The 22673-nt window shown below is 47.9% G+C and overlaps 1 protein-coding gene and 1 long non-coding RNA gene across 3 annotated transcripts in view; one reads left to right on the top strand and one right to left on the bottom strand.

Moving 5' to 3' along the window:
* NSMCE2 (NSE2 SUMO ligase component of SMC5/6 complex) overlaps positions 1 to 22673 on the top strand; it is a 222394-nt gene that overhangs the window by 141721 nt on the left and 58000 nt on the right. The gene's annotated exons all lie outside the window — the stretch shown is intronic.
* LOC143844429 (uncharacterized) lies at positions 10943 to 20807 on the bottom strand. The gene is made up of 3 exons (XR_013233980.1): positions 17920 to 20807; positions 12581 to 12669; positions 10943 to 11929 (listed from the first exon to the last, which is right to left on the bottom strand). It is a non-coding gene; the product is annotated as an uncharacterized LOC143844429 (long non-coding RNA).

Genomic DNA, 22673 nt, shown 5'->3' with positions numbered 1-22673 from the left:
TTACAAATGCAGGCATGGGTCTAAACAAGTCAACAATATGTATACACAGGGAGTTTTAAAACTACAAATCACGTCTTTTGAGCCTATGCATAAGCCTTTTATAGCTGCTAACACTGCAGTCGGCTACGGATTAGTTTTCCTTTCGCTGCTCGGTTAGGGCTTATTACCAGGTGAAGCTTTTCCCATCTTTTTGTGTCTCTGTTGGGAAATGCAAAATTCTTTTTTAGGAGATCCATTTCAGGAGCTTCCATATCCCTGGGTGACATGACGGAGGTGTATAAAATTATGGATGATACAGAGAAAGCAGGAAAATAATTACTCTTCTCCCCTTATCGCAGATTCCAGTGGGCAGCTGGTCTGAAGCAGTCTAGTGACTCCTTTTGAGTTTGAGCCCATTAAAACCAGCAAAGTTTTACTGAAGGTATAAACTTCCATGTGCATACACACTTTTTCAGATACAATGAAATGGGAATGATCAGTAGGTAGAACAGCCTTTTTTAAAACTTTTGACCATGGGGGAGTCCCTGGAATAATTTTTCAGCCTTTGAGGAACCCTGGAAGTGATGTCAGCTGGCCATGCCTCCTTGCCACACCCCCAGAAGTGACATCACCACATGTTAATGAGTAGGCTTGAGGAGGACTTGGAGGAAGGAGAGAGACAGAAGGCCGTTTAAGCCGGAGTAAGTGGGCAGGCTCCACCTCCTCCTAGGCACAGAAGCCAGGAGAGAACTCATGCATGGGGTGGAACAATAGAAGCAGCCAGTTTCCTAGTTTGTCCATTAAGGCAGGAGGGAAAAGGTCACAGACCTCCAAGGGGATCACTAACCCTTAGCTGGGAATCCCTGAAGTAGAGAAGAAGCACTAAATTAGCATACAGCATAATGAAGATGTTTAACGATTCAGGGACCAAATAGGAATAACAATCTTAACATAAAAGCTTACCATTTGTTTGGGTTCAATTCCAGCGGGGAGAAGGATATAAATGTCAAAATGGTGAATTAATGGACAGGTGAGTCCTTACTTATGCAATGCTAGAGTAATTAATTCACACCCTGCCATTACACTCCATCCGTCTCCTCTCTCCACCAGTTACTCTCAGCATCCCATAATTAATGATACGTCTGCCCATGAATCCCTAATTTTGACAGTGATCATAAACATAGGAAAAGCCCTGCTGGATCAGGCCAATAGTCCTTCTAGTCCAGCATCATGTCTCACACGGTGGCCAAGCTACTCCTCAGTGTGAGACAGGATGCTGGGCTCGATGGACTATTATTCTCATCCTGCAGGGCTCTTCTTATGTCCTTATCAGGGGAAGGTCGTGGCCTCTGTGTCCTGTTCTTGGCCCTCCAGAGTAATCAGTTGGCCACTGCATGAGGCAGGATGCTGGACTAGAGGAACTGTTGGAGGTCTAATCCAGCAGGACTCTTTTCATGTTTGTTATATTCCTGCTGAGATCCCTCCCCAGGCACTGCCCCCAAATTTCCAGGACTTTCCCTAAGCTGGAGTTGGAAACCTTCAGGGTGCTTTGAATGCAGTTGGCAGCCGTGCGTCCCGGGAGTCTGGTTCACACATGCTCCTCCATCGCTGGGATTAATCAGCCCTTAATGGCTGGCGGCTGAGTGCGGGAAACGGGAGACGAGTCGTTGCAAGAGCCGGCCCTTTCGAAGGGGGGGTCTGGTTCCGTGGAAGTTCTGGCGGTGTTGCAATCGCTTCAGCCACCCACCCAGCTCCCTTTTATTTCATTCTCTTTGCTGCTGTTGATGCTTAGGCTGTAAGAACCTCCTTAGGGCGGGGAGCTGTCTTTAAAAAATTTTTGGAGCCGGTGCAGGTGGGAGAGCACCAGTGAGAACCCCATGGAGCCTGCCTTCCAAAGCAGCCCTTTTCTCCAGGTGAACGAAGTTGCATTAGGTCTCCAGCTACCCCCTGGAGGTTGGCAGACGTGAGCATGGATAATTCCTTTCTGCTGCTGGGTCACCTTGGTTTGCTGCCCTGATGTTCCCTTCAGATCCGCACTAAGAGAAACTGCAGTGCCCTTGTTCTGTACACATGAATAATAGCAGCAGGCCTTCCCCAGAGGCAGTCAAAAAGCCCTGGGCAATATCCTACCAGTCAGTGAGCAGACCATCTCCCTCTGCGTTGATGCAGGCCTTTCCGATCCATGGAAAGGTCAGTCCAAGAGTTGCAGGATCCTTGTGCCGAAAAGCTGTGTGAGTTTGGGGGCGGGGGGGGGGGGGAGTGCTGCGTGAAGGCAGACAAGGGATTGAATTCACTCCTCCTTCCTCTTCCACGAGCGCAGCTCCGTGGAGGAACAGAGGTCAGATTCATCCCTTGCCCCCACTCATTCCTGTTAGCTGACCTTCACAGCTGTTCCACTGCACAAGTCTTGCAGCCTTAGGGATCATCTTTCTGGGAGTTGGGAAGAGCTGCTGCAATGCAAAGGAATCGGGGGGGGGGGCTGCTGTTTCTGCAGAGATGGCAGGATACTGGCCAGAGTCTCTGGGGTGCCATGCCCTTCTTGCGGGTCCCAATCCACTGGTCAAAGATGCCAGGATTGTGCAATGCCAGAAAGGCCATGCTGATGGGAGGAGACGGGGTCACTAGACGTAGGAAGCATAATCAACCCCCACCTCAATAGTGCTGCTTAGTTTTCCCCATACTGGCCACTGCTGTAGTCAGATCTGAAGCCAGAGAACAAAATTTGAGTTGAGTAGCACCAGCAGGGCGACCTTGGGACTGTCACAGTTCTCTCGGAGCTCTCCAAGCTTCACCTACCTCACAAGGTGTCTGTTGTGGAGAGAGGAGGGGAAAGAAGAGGAGCTGGGAAAGATCTGGGTTTTTTAATACTATGTGGTGTCCCAAAGCCGCTTACAAATGCCTTTCCCTTCCTCTCTCCACAACAGACACCCTGTGAGGTCGGTGGAGACAGGAGGGCTGTGCGAGAACAGGTCTGAGAGAACTGTGACTGGCCCAAGTTAACCCAGCTGGCTGCACGTGGAGGAGTGGGAATTAGAGTCCATCGCTCTTGGGCTCCCCACAGCACTGATAAAGCTGTTCTGACCGACCAGTAGTATCAGGGCTCTCTCAGCCTCACCCACCTCGCAGGGTGTCTGTTGTGGGGAGAGGAAAGGGAAGGCGATTGCAAGCCGCTTTGAGACTCCTTCGGGGAGAGAAAAGCGGCATATAAGAACCAATAATTCTTCTTCTTCTTCTTCTTCTTCTTCTTCTTCTTCTTCTTCTTCTTCTTCTTCTTCTTCTTCTTCTTCTTCTTCTTCTTCTTCTTCTTCTTCTTCTTCTTCTTTACCATTACATCATGCTGGTATGCTGTTTCTCCTCTTTCTCTTAACCTATGTTCTTTGGGACTCCTCCGGATAGTGAAAAGCGGGGTATAAAAAGTGAGTTCTTCTCCTTCCATCATGGCTTTCCACTCCTCTCCTGCAACGGTTAGACACTTCACTGCAGCCAAGAAGCAGCATCCAAAGGATGCCTGAGAAAGAGAGAACAGATACGGAGAAGCAGCAGCCTGTGGCAAGATGCTTCAGCGGGAGGGCCGATCTTCCCGTAAATTAGGAAGGAGCCTGATCCGTGGAGGCTGAATCAGTTTGCAGGCTCCAGTTTTTTTTTTTTTTTAATTTACATTAGGAACTGATTTCGCAAGATAAGCAATAATGGGCTAACCTGTACATCAAAGAGCTGTCTTGGGAACGGCTCCTCTCCCCCCCCCCTTCTCGTTGCTGTTCATGTAGCTTTGGCAGCACCAGAAAGAAAGAAGCACATGGAGGCCGTGTTTATCTTGGAGCTGGGCACGATGGCAATTGGAGGAGGAACAAATGAACCGTAAATGGGGGAATTCTCGCACACCGTGGGACGAGCTTCATGCAGGAGCTGTTGCATCTTGTGCCAGGCTTCAAAAAAAGCAATCAACACAACCCAGGAACAAAAGCCGAATGTGTGAAAATAACTTCAGACGGGACCCATCAAAATCTGAGTCCAGCCGGACTTTTGAGACCAACAAAGATTTATTTGAAGGAGTGAGCTTTCGAGTGTAAAAACTGAAAGCTCATGCCTTGAATAAATCTTAGTTGGTCTTAAAGATGCTGCTGGACTGAGGTTTTGTTGTGTTACTTCACACCAACATGGCTACCCGCTGGAATCTAGCTTCAGATGGGTTCAGATGGGTTAAAGCGCTGAATATAATTTGTGCTCTTAAGTTAAGCAGGAGCTGCCCCCCCCCTCCCAAAGAAAGCTCTGTGTTTCTAAAAAGCACTGAATGATACGAATTACGTTTGCATTTTGGGTCTATTTTTGCTTTGTGTTTTGCTGGCAGAGAGCTCATTTATTGGATCCCAAGGCATGAATGCAAAATTGAAATGACTGCCGGGCTGTTTTGGGTCTGGGGTCCAAGTTGTTATATGCCGCTTTTCTCTACTTGAAGGAGTCTCAAAGCGGCTTCCATTCACCTTCCCTTTCCTCTCCCCACAACAGACACCCTGTGAGGGAGGTGAGACTGAGAGAGCCCTGAGATTACTGAAGAAGAGTTGGTTCTTATATGCCGCTTTTCTCTACTTGAAGGAGTCTCAAAGCGGCTTCCATTCACCTTCCCTTTCCTCTCCCCACAACAGACACCCTGTGAGGGAGGTGAGGCTGAGAGAAACCAGATATTACTGAAGAAGAAGAGTTGGTTCTTATATGCCGCTTTTCTCTACCTGAAGGAGTCTCAAAGCGGCTTCCATTCACCTTCCCTTTCCTCTCCCCACAACAGACACCCTGTGAGGGAGGTGAGGCTGAGAGAAACCAGATATTACTGAAGAAGAAGAGTTGGTTCTTATATGCCGCTTTTCTCTACCTGAAGGAGTCTCAAAGCGGCTTCCATTCACCTTCCCTTTCCTCTCCCCACAACAAACACCCTGTGAGGGAGGTGAGGCTGAGAGAAACCAGATATTACTGAAGAAGAAGAGTTGGTTCTTATATGCCGCTTTTCTCTACCTGAAGGAGTCTCAAAGCGGCTTCCATTCACCTTCCCTTTCCTCTCCCCACAACAAACACCCTGTGAGGGAGGTGAGGCTGAGAGAACCCTGATATTACTGAAGAAGAAGAGTTGGTTCTTATATGCCGCTTTTCTCTACCTGAAGGAGTCTCAAAGTGGCTTCCATTCACCTTCCCTTTCCTCTCCCCACAACAGACACCCTGTGAGGGAGGTGAGGCTGAGAGAAACCAGATATTACTGAAGAAGAAGAGTTGGTTATTATATGCCGCTTTTCTCTACCTGAAGGAGTCTCAAAGCGGCTTCCATTCACCTTCCCTTTCCTCTCCCCACAACAGACACCCTGTGAGGGATGTGAGGCTGAGAGAAACCAGATATTACTGAAGAAGAAGAGTTGGTTCTTATATGCCGCTTTTCTCTACCTGAAGGAGTCCCAAAGCGGCTTCCATTCACCTTCCCTTTCCTCTCCCCACAACAGACACCCTGTGAGGAAGGTGAGGCTGAGAGAAACCAGATATTACTGAAGAAGAAGAGTTGGTTCTTATATGCCGCTTTTCTCTACCTGAAGGAGTCTCAAAGCGGCTTCCATTCCCCTTCCCTTTCCTCTCCCCACAACAGACACCCTGTGAGGAAGGTGAGGCTGAGAGAAACCAGATATTACTGAAGAAGAAGAGTTGGTTCTTATATGCCGCTTTTCTCTACCTGAAGGAGTCTCAAAGCGGCTTCCATTCACCTTCCCTTTCCTCTCCCCACAACAGACACCCTGTGAGGGAGGTGAGGCTGAGAGAAACCAGATATTACTGAAGAAGAAGAGTTGGTTCTTATATGCCGCTTTTCTCTACCTGAAGGAGTCTCAAAGTGGCTTCCAATTGCCTTCCCTTTCCTCTCCCCATAACAAACACCCTGTGAGGGAGGTGAGGCTGAGAGAACCCTGATATTACTGCTCAGTCTGAACAGCTCTATTAGGGCTGTGACAAGCCCAAGACCACCCATCTGGCTGCATGTGGAGGAGCGGGGAATCAAACCCAGCTCACCAGATTAGAAGCCACTGCTCTTAATCACTTCACCAAGCTGGCAGCAGGACAAGAGGAGAACCCGACATGAAATAGTTCGACTCAGTCCAGGAGGCCACGGCCTTCAGTTTGCATGACCAGAGCAAGGCTGTTAACTGTAGGATGCTTTGGAGGTCATTCATTCATAGAGTCACCATAAGTCACAAGTGACTTGATGGCACAGGAGCATGTGAGCTTTCTAGCTACGTCCTCAGACAAAACGGCAGCTAATTCTCATCTTGTACTGGGTGCCAAGTGGGTAACGTGTGCAAATTTCGTAATCGCTAATGATGGGAGAGCTGCTTAATAACAAAAGCTACTCCCAAACACTTAGAGTGCTTCCAGAGTTGTATGACTGAGAGATATATTGAACCTGACCTTCGCAAGCCCCCAACTGACTCTCTACTGATTGTTGCTAGTCAAAACAGAGTGGCAGGGGTATGCTCTAACTCCGGACTTATTCGGTTTCGGCACCCATTAAAGTCAATGGTGCCATCGATTTTAATGGGAAGTCTGGCATTCCCACCTTTCCCGGGGCCTGGGGGGGGGGCGAGTCTGTCCAATTGGATAGAATGGAGCAGATGGGGCACCCTCTTTTGGAACCCTGGACGTGGATCCCGTGGTCCAATTGTTGTGAAATTCAAAGGGGGATCAGGGAAGAGCCACCTGGAGCAACTCTGAAAGTGTGGAGGCTGTACCTGGAACCTCCCCCCCCCCGGCCCTGGGAAAGGTATGAACGCCAGAATTCTCATTAAAGTCAATAGCGCCATTTTGAACTATTTTGAAATATCACGTTTATATCCACTCCGGGATATTGTGAGGGAAAGGTAGGGTCACTCCAGCTCATTCATGCATGTTGCAGAGGGAAAATTGAAAGCTCCCCAAATCAAAATGCAAATCGAATTCAGTGTACATGGGCGGCATTCATTTGATCTGGGACTAGGTAAAAAGCCCCGTGCAGACTACACCCTTTAACAGGAGATGTCTGGGACTGTACCTGAGACCGCCTACCTTCTAAGCAAACACTCTGCTACTGAGCCACCAAAAGTTACCATTTGGCTCACATGGCCATGAAACCAACTAAAGATCAGGCACTTATGGCCAGATAAAATTTGTTTCAATGGGAAAATAGAAATGTTTTCCTTGTTAAATTGCCAGCAGAAGACAAACATCTTACATGGGCTTGTCAATTTGCATAGTTTTATGTACTCACGTTGTAGGAAACTATTGTGGGGGGGAATGAAAATAAATAACACTGAAAGCCAAACAATCTCTTCTGCCCTTCTCAAAGGTCAGCGCGTACAGGGTGTTCGGGAGCTCAGCAAAAAGAAAGGAGGTGGCGTCCGCTAAAATAATCTTGCCAGTGATCTCAGTGTTCCTGGTTTTTCGGAAAAGCGTAAATTTCTTGTCCATATGGATAAGAAGATACCTTTGCAGGGTGCGGCAGCATCTGCTGGTGTTTTAGAAGCCAGAGCGGGTGGCTAAGTGAGGTTTATAGAAGTGGGCAGAAACAAAACAGAAGCCCACTGGCATCTTTATAGACCCACAAAATCCATTCCAACGTAAGCATTTTGAGTCAGCCCTCACTGCGTCACTGCATGGACCACCTATCTAAACCAGCTAAATTCATACTCAGAGCAACAAGAGGTAGAGTGGTGCAGGGGGGTTGTTACAAAGAGAGGCCAGTTTTAACCAGTCACCAGTGCAGGAGAAGTCATAGGGACAAGACCAGTGAAGAGAGCACTGCTCACGCCCTCTGTATGGATTGACTTCCCCCCCCCCCCACTGCTACAAACATCTGATAAAATCAGAGTCCAGTAGCACTTCTAAGACCAACAAAGATTTATTCAAGGCGTGAGCTTTCGAGTGCAAGCACTCTTCCTCAGACTCTAAGGAAGAGTGCTTGCACTCGAATGCTCACACCTTGAAGAAATCTTTGTTGGTCTTAAAGGTGCTACTGGACTCTGATTTTATTGTGCTACTTCAGACCAACATGGCGACCCATTTGAAACATCTCCTGAGTAGCTGGGGTGGAATGGCTTCCCCTTTTCCCTTTCTGTCTCCCTGCGTGACAGTAAAACTTCAGAACATAGTGTGAAGATCAAGGCAGAAAACCAGCATGACTGCATAATTAAAGTGAGTACCTGGACTTGGCTTTCGTTGGCAACCCCATTGGCCATACGAAGAAGAAGAGTTGGTATTTATACCCTGCTTTTCATTGCCCATTAGTCTCAAAGCTGCTTACAATCGCATTCCTTTCCTCTCCCCACAACAGACACCCTGTGAGGTAGATGGGCCTGAGAGAGCTCTGACAGAACTACTCAGTGAGAACAGCTCTAACAGGACTGTGGCTCAAGGTCACCCAGCTGGCTGTATGAAGAGGGGAGGGGAATCAAACCCGGCTCCCTATATTAGAGGCTGCCGCTCTTAACCAGCAACATCAAAACCTTATTTCCTCCCCCCCCCCCCTCCCACCCAGCCCTTTGTTCCTAGAAGAAAGAATTTCCTTTTTCTTGATGATCTAAAGTTTGGGATATTTCAGCACCAGGACGCACTGTGCTTTCCTCCTTGTTATTCCGCCACCGGACTTCTAGGGATGTGTTTTGTTTGATTTCTGAAACTTTTCTTTTTTTTTTCTTTTTTGCACTGGCTGCTAACAATGAAAACATTCTTTGGTAGCTCAAAATCCTAAATCGAGATGCATATCTGATCACGGTAGTAGGTGTTGTGCAGTTCGTGGAGCTGGGTGGTAGGAGGGAGGCATGAACCTCCCAGACGGACACAATGGGCAACATTGTCCTCTCCCTTACACTGATGTAAGACCACTTGCTGAGAAACGGATCTCGGATCGAGCCAACCGCATAACTCTTATCTTGCCTCGTGGAGCTGGCAAGAAATCACCTTACCTCAATTGACCTTTCATTGAGGATTTCTGGGAAATGGGGTTCTTGAGAGAATTCTTACTGTTGTCCTAAGCTGTGTTTTACTAACAAGCGGTTCTTGGGGAACTTGGGCCTAGTCTGCACACAATAGATAATGCACTTTCAATGCACTTTAGAAGTAGATTTTCCTGTTCTGCACAGGAAAATCCAGCTGCCAAAGCACATTGAAAGTGCATTATCCTATGTGTGCAGACTAGGCCTTGGTGGAAAAACAGTGAGGTTTATATTGTGAAAGAGCCTGGATACGAGACAGCCCATTATTCTACAGGTGTAAGGGGATTGTGCTGTTTCCCCCCACCGCCGAATCCCAGCTCCTGTTTTCTTCTGGAGAACCGGGTTTGATTTCCTGCTCTTCCACATGCAGCCAGCTGGGTGACCTTGAGCCAGTCAGGGAGTTTTTCAGCCCCATTTCAAATGCTTGCAAAACAATTGGGTGCACTTTTTGTTCTACTCTGCTTTCAGTTCGTAAGGGTTTGCCTATGAACTGAGCCAAAGAAATAATTTGTAATTAATTTGGCAGATCCTTATGAGATGCAGAGGCAATCTCATCAGATGGAACAGCCTCTATGTGATTTAGATTTCATGTTGGGCTGATCACACACTCCTATCACATTTGCAAATTAAGTTTCCTCCAGAACCCTGACTGGGACTCTCCAAAGTGATATTAAAATAATCACAGTAGAGAATCGTTTAATTTGCATTACAGGAGGCCAAACTGCGATTTTCCAGTTATCCCCTGCATATCATGCCTGCCCTCCCAGGGACCTCAGAAATGAATAACATTCATGAATACTGGGGAACTTTAAAAGGGGTGCTTTATCCATTAGAGTGGTAAGGCAGCCGTCTGAAAGCTTTGCCCATGAGGCTGGGAGCTCAATCCCAGCAGCCGGCTCAAGGTTGACTCAGCCTTCCATCCTTCCGCGGTCAGTAAAATGAGTACCCAGCTTGCTGGGGGGTAAACGGTAATGACTGAGGAAGTGAATGGCAAACCACCCCATATTGAGTCTGCCATGAAAACGCTGGAGGGCGTCACCCCAAGGGTCAGACATGACTCGGTGCTTGCACAGGGGATACCTTTTATCCATAAACTCCATAATCACAGAAGTCCAAACTCATGCCAAAGAGCTAGTGTGGTTTAATGGTTAGAGTTACAAACTCCCAAAAGCATTAAGGTGTAGTGACCAATATCTACTTAGAATCCATGGCCCCAAAGAGATCAAACCGGCCTCAACCAGAGCCAGGTCTTTTTCATCCCTAGCTCTGGCCTGGTGGGATGCTCTGCCAAAGGGGACTACAGCAGTTCTGCAGGTCTTGCTAAGCATAACTGCTTCACCAAGCCTACGGTTGAGACCTAACAACAGCTGACATCTGACCTCTTAGATCTCTCCACCTGCATTCACATGCTCTAGTTGTTCCTCTTGGGGAAGTTACATCATGCGGTCCCTAATCCCAGAACAGGACTTTTTATGGGCAATATTACAATCTGTTCTGTAATTTTAATTTAAATCTGGTTTTAGGCTGTATTTAGTATTTTATGTAATTGTAAATACATTGTAATCTGCCCTTAGTCAGCCAAGACTAGGGCTGACTAGAAGTTGAACGAACGAACGAAAGAACGAACAAGAGTATCAGCTAGGATCTGTGAGACCCAGGTTCGAATTGTCATATTACTGTGGAAGTTACTAGACAACCATGAGTTGTCAGTCAGCACTTCCTTATAGGACATTCTGAGGATAAAATGGAAGACAGAAGAATATTGTGAGCCACTTTATGACTATGTTGGGGAGAAGGTAGAGATGAAGTTAATGGGTATCCAAAGATGGCCATGGCAGAAGGTGTCCCTTCTCTAACCCTTCAGTTCTCCTCACTAATGATCCACGGAGTGACCTCAGAATCTGATAAATATATATATTATTATAATCTTTATTTTATATCTCACCCTTTCTAGATATCCCAGGGCAGGTTTAAGAAGGTAGGTGGGACGAGAGAACTCTTGTCAGAACTGTTCTGTGAGAACAGCTCTAACAGGACTGTGACCCGTTCAAGGTTCAAGGTCACCCATCTGGCTGCAAGTTGAGGTGAGGATAATCAAACGTGGGTCTCCAGAGAAGAGGTCGCCACTCTTAACCACTACCCTAAGCTGATGGAAGATCGTTAGGTTGAATCCTGAGGAGTCAAGAGATAGGCGTTGGACTCCCAACCATGAAACAGCTGGGCAAGTTCCAATAATCCTGAAACAGCCACCAATCAGTTTGTCTTTATGTTTGAATAAGTCCTGGAAAGAATTTGGAACGTAGCGATGACTACCAATGATTGGGTAGAAAGGAACAGCAAATGGGATGGAGACACATTAGATGGAAGGGGAAATCTTAAGGAAGAGGAAGGGGTTGACGGTGTGTGTTCCCCCCCCCCTTTTTTTTTGGAGTTTATTGAAGAATTCACATAAGTCATACAAATCTCATCAAGGTGAACCAAAATACAAATACATGTAATACACAAAAACAGAAAAGGTGACTTCTCACGTACTAAACAAAGAGGTCACATCCAATATTAAGTAATCCGTTAAATCAAATAACTATTCCAAATCCAAGTGTATCACATTGGGGTTGACGGTGTCCTGGCACAGAGAGATGCGAGGGCAATTGTGTTCCTCTCCATTCTTATCAAGAGGTTTCTCTTCATCTTTCGGACTTTCTGTGTCTTATGCAGTCTGTTCGTGTGTCACGAAGGGGAATCCTGTCTCTCAGCCCAATGGCTCCCACAACAAATTATAGGTCTTTCAGGGTTCCAAACTTTAACAGCAATCTAGTTTAAAAGCATCCTTTGTGAATTTAGTGAAGCCGCAAAGCGATCACATATTTGATTCTGCGTTTCCTCCAAGGAAAGTGAAGGACACGGCTCTTTCCCTTCTCCTTGTAGCCTCACAACAAGTCTGCGATGTATGGCTTAGGCTGAGAGAGGAGATACCCAAAGAGGTTGAAGGCCATAAAAGTAGAAAATGACATTAAACAATTTATTAAAGAGAGCTCAAGGTAATTAAAAATATTTTTTTTAAGATAGAAGGAAACAGTTCTTTTCCCCATGGGTCACAAACATATTCATTCATTCATTCATTCATTCATTCATTCATTCATTCATTCATTCATTAGATTTTTATACCGCCTTTCCATACAGCTCAGGGCGGTTTACATCAGACATGTACACCACAAGCCCCAAAAACCTGGACCTCACACGTTTCAACCTATGAGATCTTCATCAGAGGTCCAAGTCACAAACACAATATAAGTATAAACATTCTTTTTTCCGCCTGAGAGAGAGCATGATTAATGATTGGCCCAAAGCCGCCCCGTGAGCATCATGCCCGAGAAGGCATCTGAACCTAATTTAATCCAGTCTAAGTTGGCCACTCTTACCTCTTGCATCAAACTGATTGGCTGTGCTACAAATCAAAATATGGCAAAGAACCCTTCCTTCTTTGCTTTACGTCACTCCAGAACATTGTCTTCTCAGAAAGGTTGAGTGGCTTGTTGGCTTGGTAAAGCAACTTTTTACTTGCTGGATGGCTTCTGCTCCACCTTGCCGCTCGAAGACTTGATTCTTACCTTTTCTTGAAGAGCGATAGTTCAGACTCTGAGGATAGCATCACACTGCATATCGAAGTGGTGTTTGCCGTTGTGACAGTTTGCCTTGCCTGTGGGAAGCAACAGAGTCTATGCACTGGGCTTTCATAAAGAGCCAGCTTGGTGTAGGGATTAAGAGCGGCAGCCTCTACGCTGGAGAGCCGGGTTTGATTCCCCAGCTGAGTGACCTTGGGCTAGTCACAGTCCTGTTAGAACTCTGTCAGAGCGCTCTCAGCCCCATCTATGTCACAGAGTATCCGTTGTGGGGTGAGGAAGGGAAGGCAATTGTAAGCCACCTTGAGGCTCCTTCAGGTAGTGAAAGGTAAAGGTAAAGGTAAAGGTATCCCCTGTGCAAGCACCGAGTCATGTCTGACCCTTGGGGTGACGCCCTCCAGCGTTTTCATGGCAGACTCGATACGGGGTGGTTTGCCAGTGCCTTCCCCAGTCATTACCGTTTACCCCCCAGCAAGCTGGGTACTCATTTTACCCACCTTGGAAGGATGGAAGGCTGAGTCAACCTTGAGCCGGCTGCTGGGATGGAACTCCCAGCCTCATGGGCAAAGCTGTCAGACGGCTGCCTTACCACTCTGCGCCACAAGGGGCTCATCAGGTAGTGAAAAGCGGGGTATAAAACCCAACTCCTCTTCTTCTAAAAGCAAAGTGGACATGGCCTTGGGAATCTGTGGCCAATCAGGAGCTCTTTTGCATGTTTCCTGGTTAATAAAAAAATCACAGTAGGCTTATTTTTTCACAAGAGAGATGGAAGTAAACATGATAAACGTTTCTATGTAAATGTTCTAAAATGTTTTATGTAAACCGCCCAGAGCCATAGGGAAGGGCGGTATAAAAATATAAATAAATAAACAAACAAACAAACAAACATCACAACATTTCTCAGGTTGAGCCAGGTACTAAGATCACGGGGGGAGATCCTCTTGACTGTCCCATCATTCAAAGAAGCTCGTTTGTGGGCAGGGGCTCATGGGAATTGTAGTCCATGGACATCTGAAGGACCACAGGTTGACTACCCCTGGCCTAGATGGTCTGCTGGTGAAATCACACATGAGCACACATGAAGTTGGCTTATGCTGAATCAGACTGAGTCAGTCAGAGTCAATACTGCCTATTCAGGATGCCACCAGCTCTCCAGGATCTCGGGCAGAGGTCTTTCACATCATCCGTGACTTGATCCTTTCAACTGGAGATATCGAGGATTGAACCTGGGACTTCCTGCATGCCAGGCATATGTTCTCCCACTGAGCCACGGCCCCTCCAGCAGGACACTTTGTTTGCCCTTAACCACATGGGAACAGATGGGATAACATTATTTAATTCAGTAACTTTTTTGGGGGGGGTCAATCACATGGGCTCTGGGTGTCGATTCTTGTGGTCAAGACTAGCACCGTCATCCACGTGGTTGGGTGGTTTACCGATGACCCCAGCCACGTGGGAGCAGCTGATGGAAAAGCAGCTCAACTGAACCCTGAAAAGGCCCTCATAGGCGAAAGAGGAAAATATTCCAGCTGATAAACCTTTCATGTGAGAAATGTTATCTTTCAGTGATAACTCCCTCCACCCTCGTCAGCCTAGTGTTTGAAGTCCAGTTTTGACAAAGGTGACAGAGTGCTCACCCCTTCCTTGCCAGCGTTCTCCACCCTGGTTTATGAATCCTGTAAGCCTTGTATTTGTTAACTAAACAAAACCCACGGCATAAACAGATAAGTCGTAAAGTGAATGTCTTACTGTTGAGTAACGGAGGAAGTATTTTTATAGCATTGTAAAAACTGGAGTTTGTTAGGTGAAGCGAGGTAAGGAAAGTGCAAGAGCCTAGAAGGATACCCATATATAAATATAGATATATATATATTATTTATTCTTTCACCGTACCTGTTGCCCAGTCCTTTTCACTGGAGAGGTCAGGATTTGAACCCAGCACCATCTACACACAAAGCAGAGGCCCTTCCACTGAAGCTGTTTTTTTGGACCCCACTTTTTATTACCTGAAGGAGTCTCAAATAGTAGCTGACAATCGTCTTCCCTTCCATGAGGTAGGTGGGGCTGAGAGAGCTCTGAGAGAACTGTGACTGGCCCAAGGTCTCCCAGCTGACTGCACGTGGGGGAGCGGCGAACCAAGCCTGGTTCTCCAGATTAGAGGTTGCCGCTCTTAACCACTACAAGCTGCTGTCCCGCTTTTGGTTTTCTGTGATTGGCGGTTAAGTACAAAAACCTGTTGTCAAATCCAGCATATTTTGTAGCAGGAACGACATGGGGCATGGCTTGGTTTTCGGCTCCCGAAAAAACAGGAGGAAGTCTTGTCAAACCGAATGGTCCAAACAAGACCACTCTGGTTTCTGCAGAGAAGAGGCAACATTTGGGAAGACCCAAAAGCTCTAGATCAGGGGTAGTCAACCTGTGGTCCTCCAGATGTCCATGGACTACAATTCCCATGAGCCCCTGCAGAGTTTGCTGGCAGGGGCTCATGGGAATTGTAGTCCATGGACATCTGGAGGACCACAGGTTGACTACCCCTGATCTAGATGACTCCTGTGGGCTTCATCCAGCCAAGCTCTTCTTAAGGCACCAGCTGCATTCCCAGGGATAACAGGTTCTCTGGAGCAGGGGTAGTCAACCTGTGGTCCTCCAGATGTTAATGGACTGCAATTCCCATGAGCCCCTGCCAGAATTTGCTGGCAGGGGCTCATGGGAATTGTAGTCCATGGACATCTGGAGGACCACAGGTGGACTACCCCTGATCTAGATGACTCCTGTGGGCTTCATCCAGCCAAGCTCTTCTTAAGGCACCAGCTGCATTCCCAGGGGTAACAGGTCCTCTGGAGCAGGGGTAGTCAACCTGTGGTCCTCCAGATGTTCATGGACTGCAATTCCCATGAGCCCCTGCCAGCGAATGCTGGCAGGGGCTCATGGGAATTGTAGTCCATGAACATCTGGAGGACCACAGGTTGACTACCCCTGCTCTGGAGAACCAAAGGACAGGGAGAAACAACCCTCAGATGGAAAGAAGGAGCCACTGCTGAACTCAGTCCCAGAAGGGGCTTCTGAGATAGCCCAATCTCAGGACCCCAAGGCCTCCCCCCCTCCTTCTAATGTGCCTTCTGGCTCTGCATGCCATGTTTCCTCGCCCAGGAGCAAATTGAAATCCGCACTGGCCCTGCCAATTGGGGAAGTGCAAAGAAAGTATAAAACGGTAGAGATGCCCAGCATGTTTTGAGAAATACCCTTTTTCGCTCTTGATAACCAGAATTGACAAGAGAGTGTTTTGCTAAGAGAGGAGAATGTTTAGAGCCATCGTCCTTGAAAAACAGCCGCTGCTGGCCTGTAGCCGTAACAACCAACTGGGTGCTTGCAGTCTGCGGGAGAGCACGGAATTTTAAAAATGCATCATGCCGTCTCAGCCGCAACCCGACTCAGGTGAGCAGTGATCTATTGCTATAAGAATGAGGATGCCCCAGACACCTGCCTTCTGCTCTTCTTCCCTTGCATACAACTCAAGATACTGAAGATTTCCCACCTTCTGGGCAAACTAGTTTTTTAAAAAGCCGACCAAACGACACGTGTTGAGTTTCTGTTTTCCCTGCAAACCGAGATTGCAGCCCTCTTGTTTAGGATCTTGTTTGTGCTGGAAGGCTGGGGGGGGGGGAGGGGAAGCCATGCCTTGTTATGCCTGAATAGAACTATTGTCGTAACTGTTTTTGCTCAGGGCTTTCCCAACAGATTGGAAGTTATAGGGAAGGCGATTGCACTCGGTGGCCCAGCTAGCTTTCTTCCAGGAACCACAAACCAGAGCAGACATAGCTGCTGATTACAAAACTGGGAGGAGGCTCAGTCACGCCCTCCTCTCCTGCCAAGGAGATCCACTGCACTTAATAGCTGCGGGGTTTTGAAATAGTCCTTCCGGCATGAGGGTCCCAGACCATAGAGGGCTTTTGCAACTAGGACCAGTGCTGTGAACGGGACGTGGAGACAAAGAGGCAACGGAGGCATTTCAGAATATGTGCCACGTGTACAAGATGACTCATCCCAGCCAACAGTCTGCGTGGTTGCAGGTTCCAAGTAGTCTTCAAGGGCAGCCCCAGGGAGAGTGTGATATGGCAGTCTAGTCCAGATTCATAGAATCATAGAATCATAGAGTTGGAAGGGGTCATACAGGCCATCTAGTCCAACCCCCTGCTCAACGTAGGATCAGCCCTAAGCATCCTAAAGCATTACCATGGGGTGGGACAGCACGGCTAGTGTGATTGACTAGTGCACGGCTAGTGTGATTGACTCCTACAAGAGAAGATTATTTGCATGTATGATGCAATTAGAGACGTAACAGTGCTCTCGGTTACTGGATTCACAGGGCAATCCTAAATAGAGTTATGCTGCTCAAAGCCCATTGATTTCAGTGGGTTTTGAAGGAGTAGATCTAGTTAGGGTTGCACAGTAATGTGCTTTTCCAGCTGGAAGACTGGGCTCAACGAGGTTCCTAAACTCTTCACTGAGTTTGTCAAAGAAAGGATGGTCCTTCCAAACCAGCAGCAACATCGGCCTCCCCTCGCCATCCCCTACATTAATATTTAGCTTGTTCTCCTTCACCTGTAGCATCCAGATACCACCTCAGGAAAGAGTCAGCAGCTTAACAAGAAGTTTCTTTAAGGAACTATAGAGATGGTTGTCATCAGCATGTTGATGATGCTCAGCTCCAGCAGCTATAGGCAGTTCGGTGAGAAGTCTTAAAGAAATATCGATGCACATGGGAGATGGTTCTGAATCCTGCAGCACCCCATAGGGATGCTGCAGTTCAAGCAGCCTATTCCAAATTTTCAATGGTGCTTGACCCAGAAAGAAGTACCTAACCCATTTGCGTCTGTAGCTCTCTACCTATACTTTGGTCTCCCATCCAAGTCCTCACCAGTTTGGGGCTAGTGGCACCTTGAAGACCTAGAAAGTTGAATTCTGGGTATAAGCTTTTGGGTACCTGAATCTGATGAAGCGTGCATGCACAAATGTGGCGGTTGCATGTGCCATCAGCCCCCCCCCCTTTTGTTTCCTTGTAGTGGAGTTACTGAAATTGGGTTAGTTGCATGAACCTGGCCGCCATTCTTGTCTTGCCTTGTTGTGATTAATGTACTATGTTTTATTCTTCTTATTACTGTTTTTAGGGGATTGGTTTTATGTGACCCGCCTCAAGCCTCCGGGGGGAGGCGGATATAAATTAAAAGATGATGATGATGATATATTCAGAATTAAACTCTATTGGGTCAAAGGAGCCCTTGGGCTTTACATTTGTTCTGTTACTTCAGACCGTCATGGCTACCCACCTGACTCTGTCTTCAAGGTTGGCCTTGCTTAGCTTCTAAGACTGAAGGACATTGGGCTAGCCATGGCCATCCACATCTGGGTAAGATGTCTCCCAATCCTGTTTAATTCTCCCACCTCCTGGGGGGGGGGAGAGAACACTGGGAGAATCTCTGTTGGTTGCCCCAAGGTTCTTTCTGGCCCTCTGAAAGAACCTTAGCAGAATTGTTGCTTAGGCTGCCAGAATCCATCAGACATTCTAGAATCCTAATGGATTCGTTGGTCTCTGAAGGAGGACCGTCCCTCAGTAGCCGGCTGTCCTTATAGCGAGGGGGTGCTGCAAGGAGAAGATGGCCTCATCCTGGCATAGGATGTGTATCCAGTTCCATAATCTGACCACCAGGTTCCTACCCAGGACAAGAAAGTTAAAACCAGCATATGACTCTCTCTCCATGTAGGCCATAAACAACCTGGGACAGCCCTGTGGTAACCACGGCAGCCCAAAAGTCCCCAGTCGGTTTGCCAGAAATACCTGGAGACTTTGGGGTGAGGCTGTGATGTGGGGGTGGGATTTGGGTTGGGGAGGGACCTCTGGAGTATAATGCTATGGAGCCCACCCTCCAAAGCCACCATCTTCTCCAGGGGAACTGATCGCTGTTGACTGGAGGTGAGGAGATAAGCTGTAGAACTGCGGGAACTTCTTATGTTCTTACGAACCACCCTCTCATTGGTGGTTGATGCAGGAGTGAACACCAGCTGGAGTTACGTCCAACCAGGTATTGGTCAAAGATATTAGGTCAATCCTGCCTGCTTACAAACGACTTATGTAGTCCTTAGTCCTTGTAGATCTAGCACTAGCCAGTTCAGATGGCAAGGGCTTTGGTGAAAGTCAGTTTACCACACGGGGTGGGTGACCAGATGTGCGGTTTTTGGGTATGTGCTTAAGAGTCACATTGATGCATCCTTAAGTTCATTTTTTCCCATTATTGAACAAAGTTAACCTGCAGCCCTCACCCCCTGTGGAATCTCTAGGAAGCTGACAGTAGTAAATTTGTAAAAAAAACACAGTGAAATAATCAACCTCATTTAAAATATTGGTTCCAAACCCGGTTAAAATTCAGTGGTGCGGCTGGATTGTTCTAAAAGCACCCAAAGATTGTGGTTTTTCGGGGGGGGGGCAGTAACATCAAATACCTCATGCCATAACCACAAAATAGATTAGCTTCCTCTGGGAAGATGTTCTATAGGCAAAGCGCCACAACGGAAAAAGTCCTTTATAACAGGGATAGTCAACCTGTGGTCCTGCAGATGTCCATGGACTACAATTCCCATGAGCCCCTGCCAGCAAGCGCAGAGAAGAGCACAGAGAAGAGCCTTTGTGGAAGTTCTTCATGGTTGGCCACGAACAACTAGGAGAAAGGGGTCAGCTTGGTGTAGTGGTTAAGAGCGGTGGCTTCTAATCTGGAGAGCCGGGGTTGATTCCCTGCTTCTCAACATGCAGCCAGCTGGGTGACCTTGGGCTAGTCACAGACCTGATCATGGTATGGCATTTCTGTCCGAGCTCTCTCATTCACACCTACCTCATAGGGCACCTGTTGCGGGGAGTGGAAGGGAAGGCGATTTTAAGCCACTTGGAGACTCCTTTGGGTAGTGAAAAGTGGTGTATAAACCCCCACTCTTCTTCTTTGTCCTTGTGGTCGCAGAGTATTTATTTATTTTGTCTTTTGCCGTGCGTAATGCAGCCAGGAGATCTGAGGATTGTCTGGCAGCTAGGCAAGGGATGTTCAGAGTGATTTGCCATTGCCTGCCTCTGTGTCTTGACCCCTCCTGTTCCTTGGAGGTCTGCCATCCAAATGGCAGCCAGGGTCACACCTGGGCCCATTCCGCACACATAGGATAATGCACTTTCAATTTGCTTTGGCAACTGGATTTTCCTGTGCAGAACAGGAAGATCTATTTCTAAAGTGCATTGAACGTGCATTGTGTGCAGAATAGGCTCTGCTTAGCTTCCAAAATCTGATGGGATTGGGCTTCCCTGAGCTGTCCAGGTCAGGGCATGGTCCCAGACCATTAATAAGCAACAGGTTGGACTGGACCTGAAAGCAGATAAGTAGGCCTGGATTTCAAAATTGGCATAACGGGACGTCTACAGCCGCTTCTGGGTAATCAGTCCACTGCCTTTTGCACGTGCTGGAACGTCTATACACACCCTTTGTGGAGTGCATTCTTATGGCCCGATCCAGACGTGGTCATCGTGTACATGTCTTGGTCAAATCATGCTGAGTTCTGACCCGGTTCCATTTCCCAGTCCGCCGACTGTCCTGGTTCCTATCCCTCCAGTTCTTCCATGAAAGAAGGATCGGGTGATCTGCCAAGTCTGTCCACAATACCTCCCCCCCCCCCTCTCCGGAGAACAAGCTCTCGCTTGTCTTGCCGCATGTTTCTCAGGGATGACTTGTAAAATATTCACACAGCCTGCAGCAATTTCTCACTTGCTCATTGCTGGCAAATCAGATGAAATTTAGCTGGTAAATACAAAGATGTCTTTTCCTCTGTCTCTTGCCTCTCTGAAAACAGCCGCCAATCCAGCCGTTCTGGAGTAAGCAGGCCTTCTTTTCACCGATTCTTGGAAGACTTGCTCTCTGTTGTCTTCTTGTGGAAGGTTTTGGACCTCAGTGGTAGGACAGGGGATTTGCATGCACACTTTCCAAGCGCCGACGTCTCCCGTTAGAAGGATTTTCAGATCGTGAGCTGGAAAAAGACATCTGTGCAAAGCCTTGGAGAGCCTCTGTCAGAGAAGAATTTGAGTCAGGTGATCCAGTGGCCTGACTCTTTCCAAGCCAGCGTGATCCAGTGGTTAAGAGCGGCAGCCTGTAATCTGGAGAGCTGGGCTTGATTCTCCGCTCCTCCATGTGCAGCCAGCTGGGTGACCTTGGGCTAGTCACAGTCCTGCCGGAGCTGTTCTCACAGAGCAGTTCTGTCAGAGCTCTCTCAGCCCTACCTCCCTCACAGAGTGTTTGTTGTGGGGAGAAGAAAGGAAGGCGATTGTAAGCTGCTTTGAGACTCCTCCGGGCAATGAAAAGTGGGGTATAAAAAACAACCTTCTTCTGTTTTTTTTGTATTCCCTGGCCTTTGACTGCCCAAAAGATTCCCAAAGCAGCCTACAAACACCCTTCCCTTCCACTCACAAGAGCACTCTGTGAGATAGGCAGAGCTGAGAGAGCTCCAAGAGAAGTGCTCTGCCAGAGGAGCTTTAGAGAACAGGGACTGGCCCGAGGTTGCCCTCCTGGCTGCACGTGGAAGACTGGGGAATCAAACCCCATTCTCCAGATTAAAGTCAGCCACTGTTTAACCACTACACCACGCTGGCTCTCTGTGTGAGAGAGACTATGCCTGTGCCATGCAGCATGACTCACCTGGGAGACCGGCCACAGTGGTGGTGGAGATGTCTGGGAGATGCTCCAAGCCTGGAGTGGCGCCCAGCACCCTGGATCCCTGGAGAAGCTCTGAGCATCTGCTGGCTCCCTAAGCAGCTCCCAGTGTCTGCTGCCTTTGCAGCTGGGCCCAGAGTGGCTCCCATTTTCTGCCACCACAACTGGAATCGGAGCTTCCAGGCTCCACCATGGCTGGACCGGTTCCTGGGCTCTTCTATGGCTGCAGCCACCGGGCTCCAAGCAGTGCTCTGCACCACCACAGCAGCATCTGGGCCCTCTCCAGTTTCTCAGCAGACTTCAACTTTCCCGGCCCCCGTGGTTTGTTTTTATCTTTTCAGATTTTTCTGCAAACCTAGAAGTTTCCCCCAAGTTTGCACAAGAAATCTGCTTGGGGTGACCACAGCCTCGATTTAGATCTCCCCAGGTGGGGACCATACTTGGGAAATAGGTTGACTAAATAAAGAAGAACCAGTCGGGTGCTCTGTTGAAACCTCTTGTACGGTTTTCCGCTGCGGCTGCAGATTCCAGGAGTCGCTTACGCCTTTTCAAGATGGTTGGGTTGTATGCAAGGACCCCTTTTTTTCCCCCTTACTCTGTTTGGCCTGCCGTGTTTTTTATAGCCACTGATAGACCAGGCTAAGTGTGCAGCCCAAGATGTGCAATGAAACCTCCCCGCAACCCTGCGTACCCAATGCCTCTCCATTCGCTGTGTTTATTCATGCTACTTAGCAGCTTCTCTGATTTCTGAGACGTCTGAGTTGCCCACACTTTGCAAGTGTGCTCCTGCAAACCTAAGGGCAGGGGTAGTCAAACTGCGGCCCTCCAGATGTCCATGGACTACAATTCCCAGGAGCCCTTGCCAGCATTTGCTGGCGAATGCTGGCAGGGGGCTCCTGGGAATTGTAGTCCATGGACATCTGGAGGGCCGCAGTTTGACTACCCCTGGGTTAGGATGTTCCTTTTTTAAAAGGAAGGTAGGTGCTGCTTAAGAAGCTGAATACCAAATAACCAAACAAACCCCTCTTTTGGCAGATATTCTGCACTCCTGTGGAAGTGCTGTGTGTGCACCATTTTCTAAAAAAAAAACAACTACTAATTAAAATGGTGGTTGCATCAGTTCTTAACCTCTTTCTAAAAGCTTCCAGTTACCATTCTGTTGCATTGGGAGTCAGTGAATATTTACTGGGCAAACTAGCCCCCTATGATTCAGGAGTAGAACATCTGTTTGGCATGCAGCAGGACCTAAAGCAGGGGTAGTCAAACTGTGGTCCTCCAGATGTCCATGGACTACAATTCCCATGAGCCCCTGCCAGCGTTTGCTGGCAGGGGCTCCTGGGAATTGT

The sequence above is a fragment of the Paroedura picta genome, chromosome 9 (genome assembly GCF_049243985.1).
Source record: "Paroedura picta isolate Pp20150507F chromosome 9, Ppicta_v3.0, whole genome shotgun sequence".
In the NCBI taxonomy this organism is placed as follows: domain Eukaryota; kingdom Metazoa; phylum Chordata; class Lepidosauria; order Squamata; family Gekkonidae; genus Paroedura; species Paroedura picta.
Note: the sequence above shows the minus strand (reverse complement) of the source record. Positions and strands in the feature narration are given on the sequence as shown.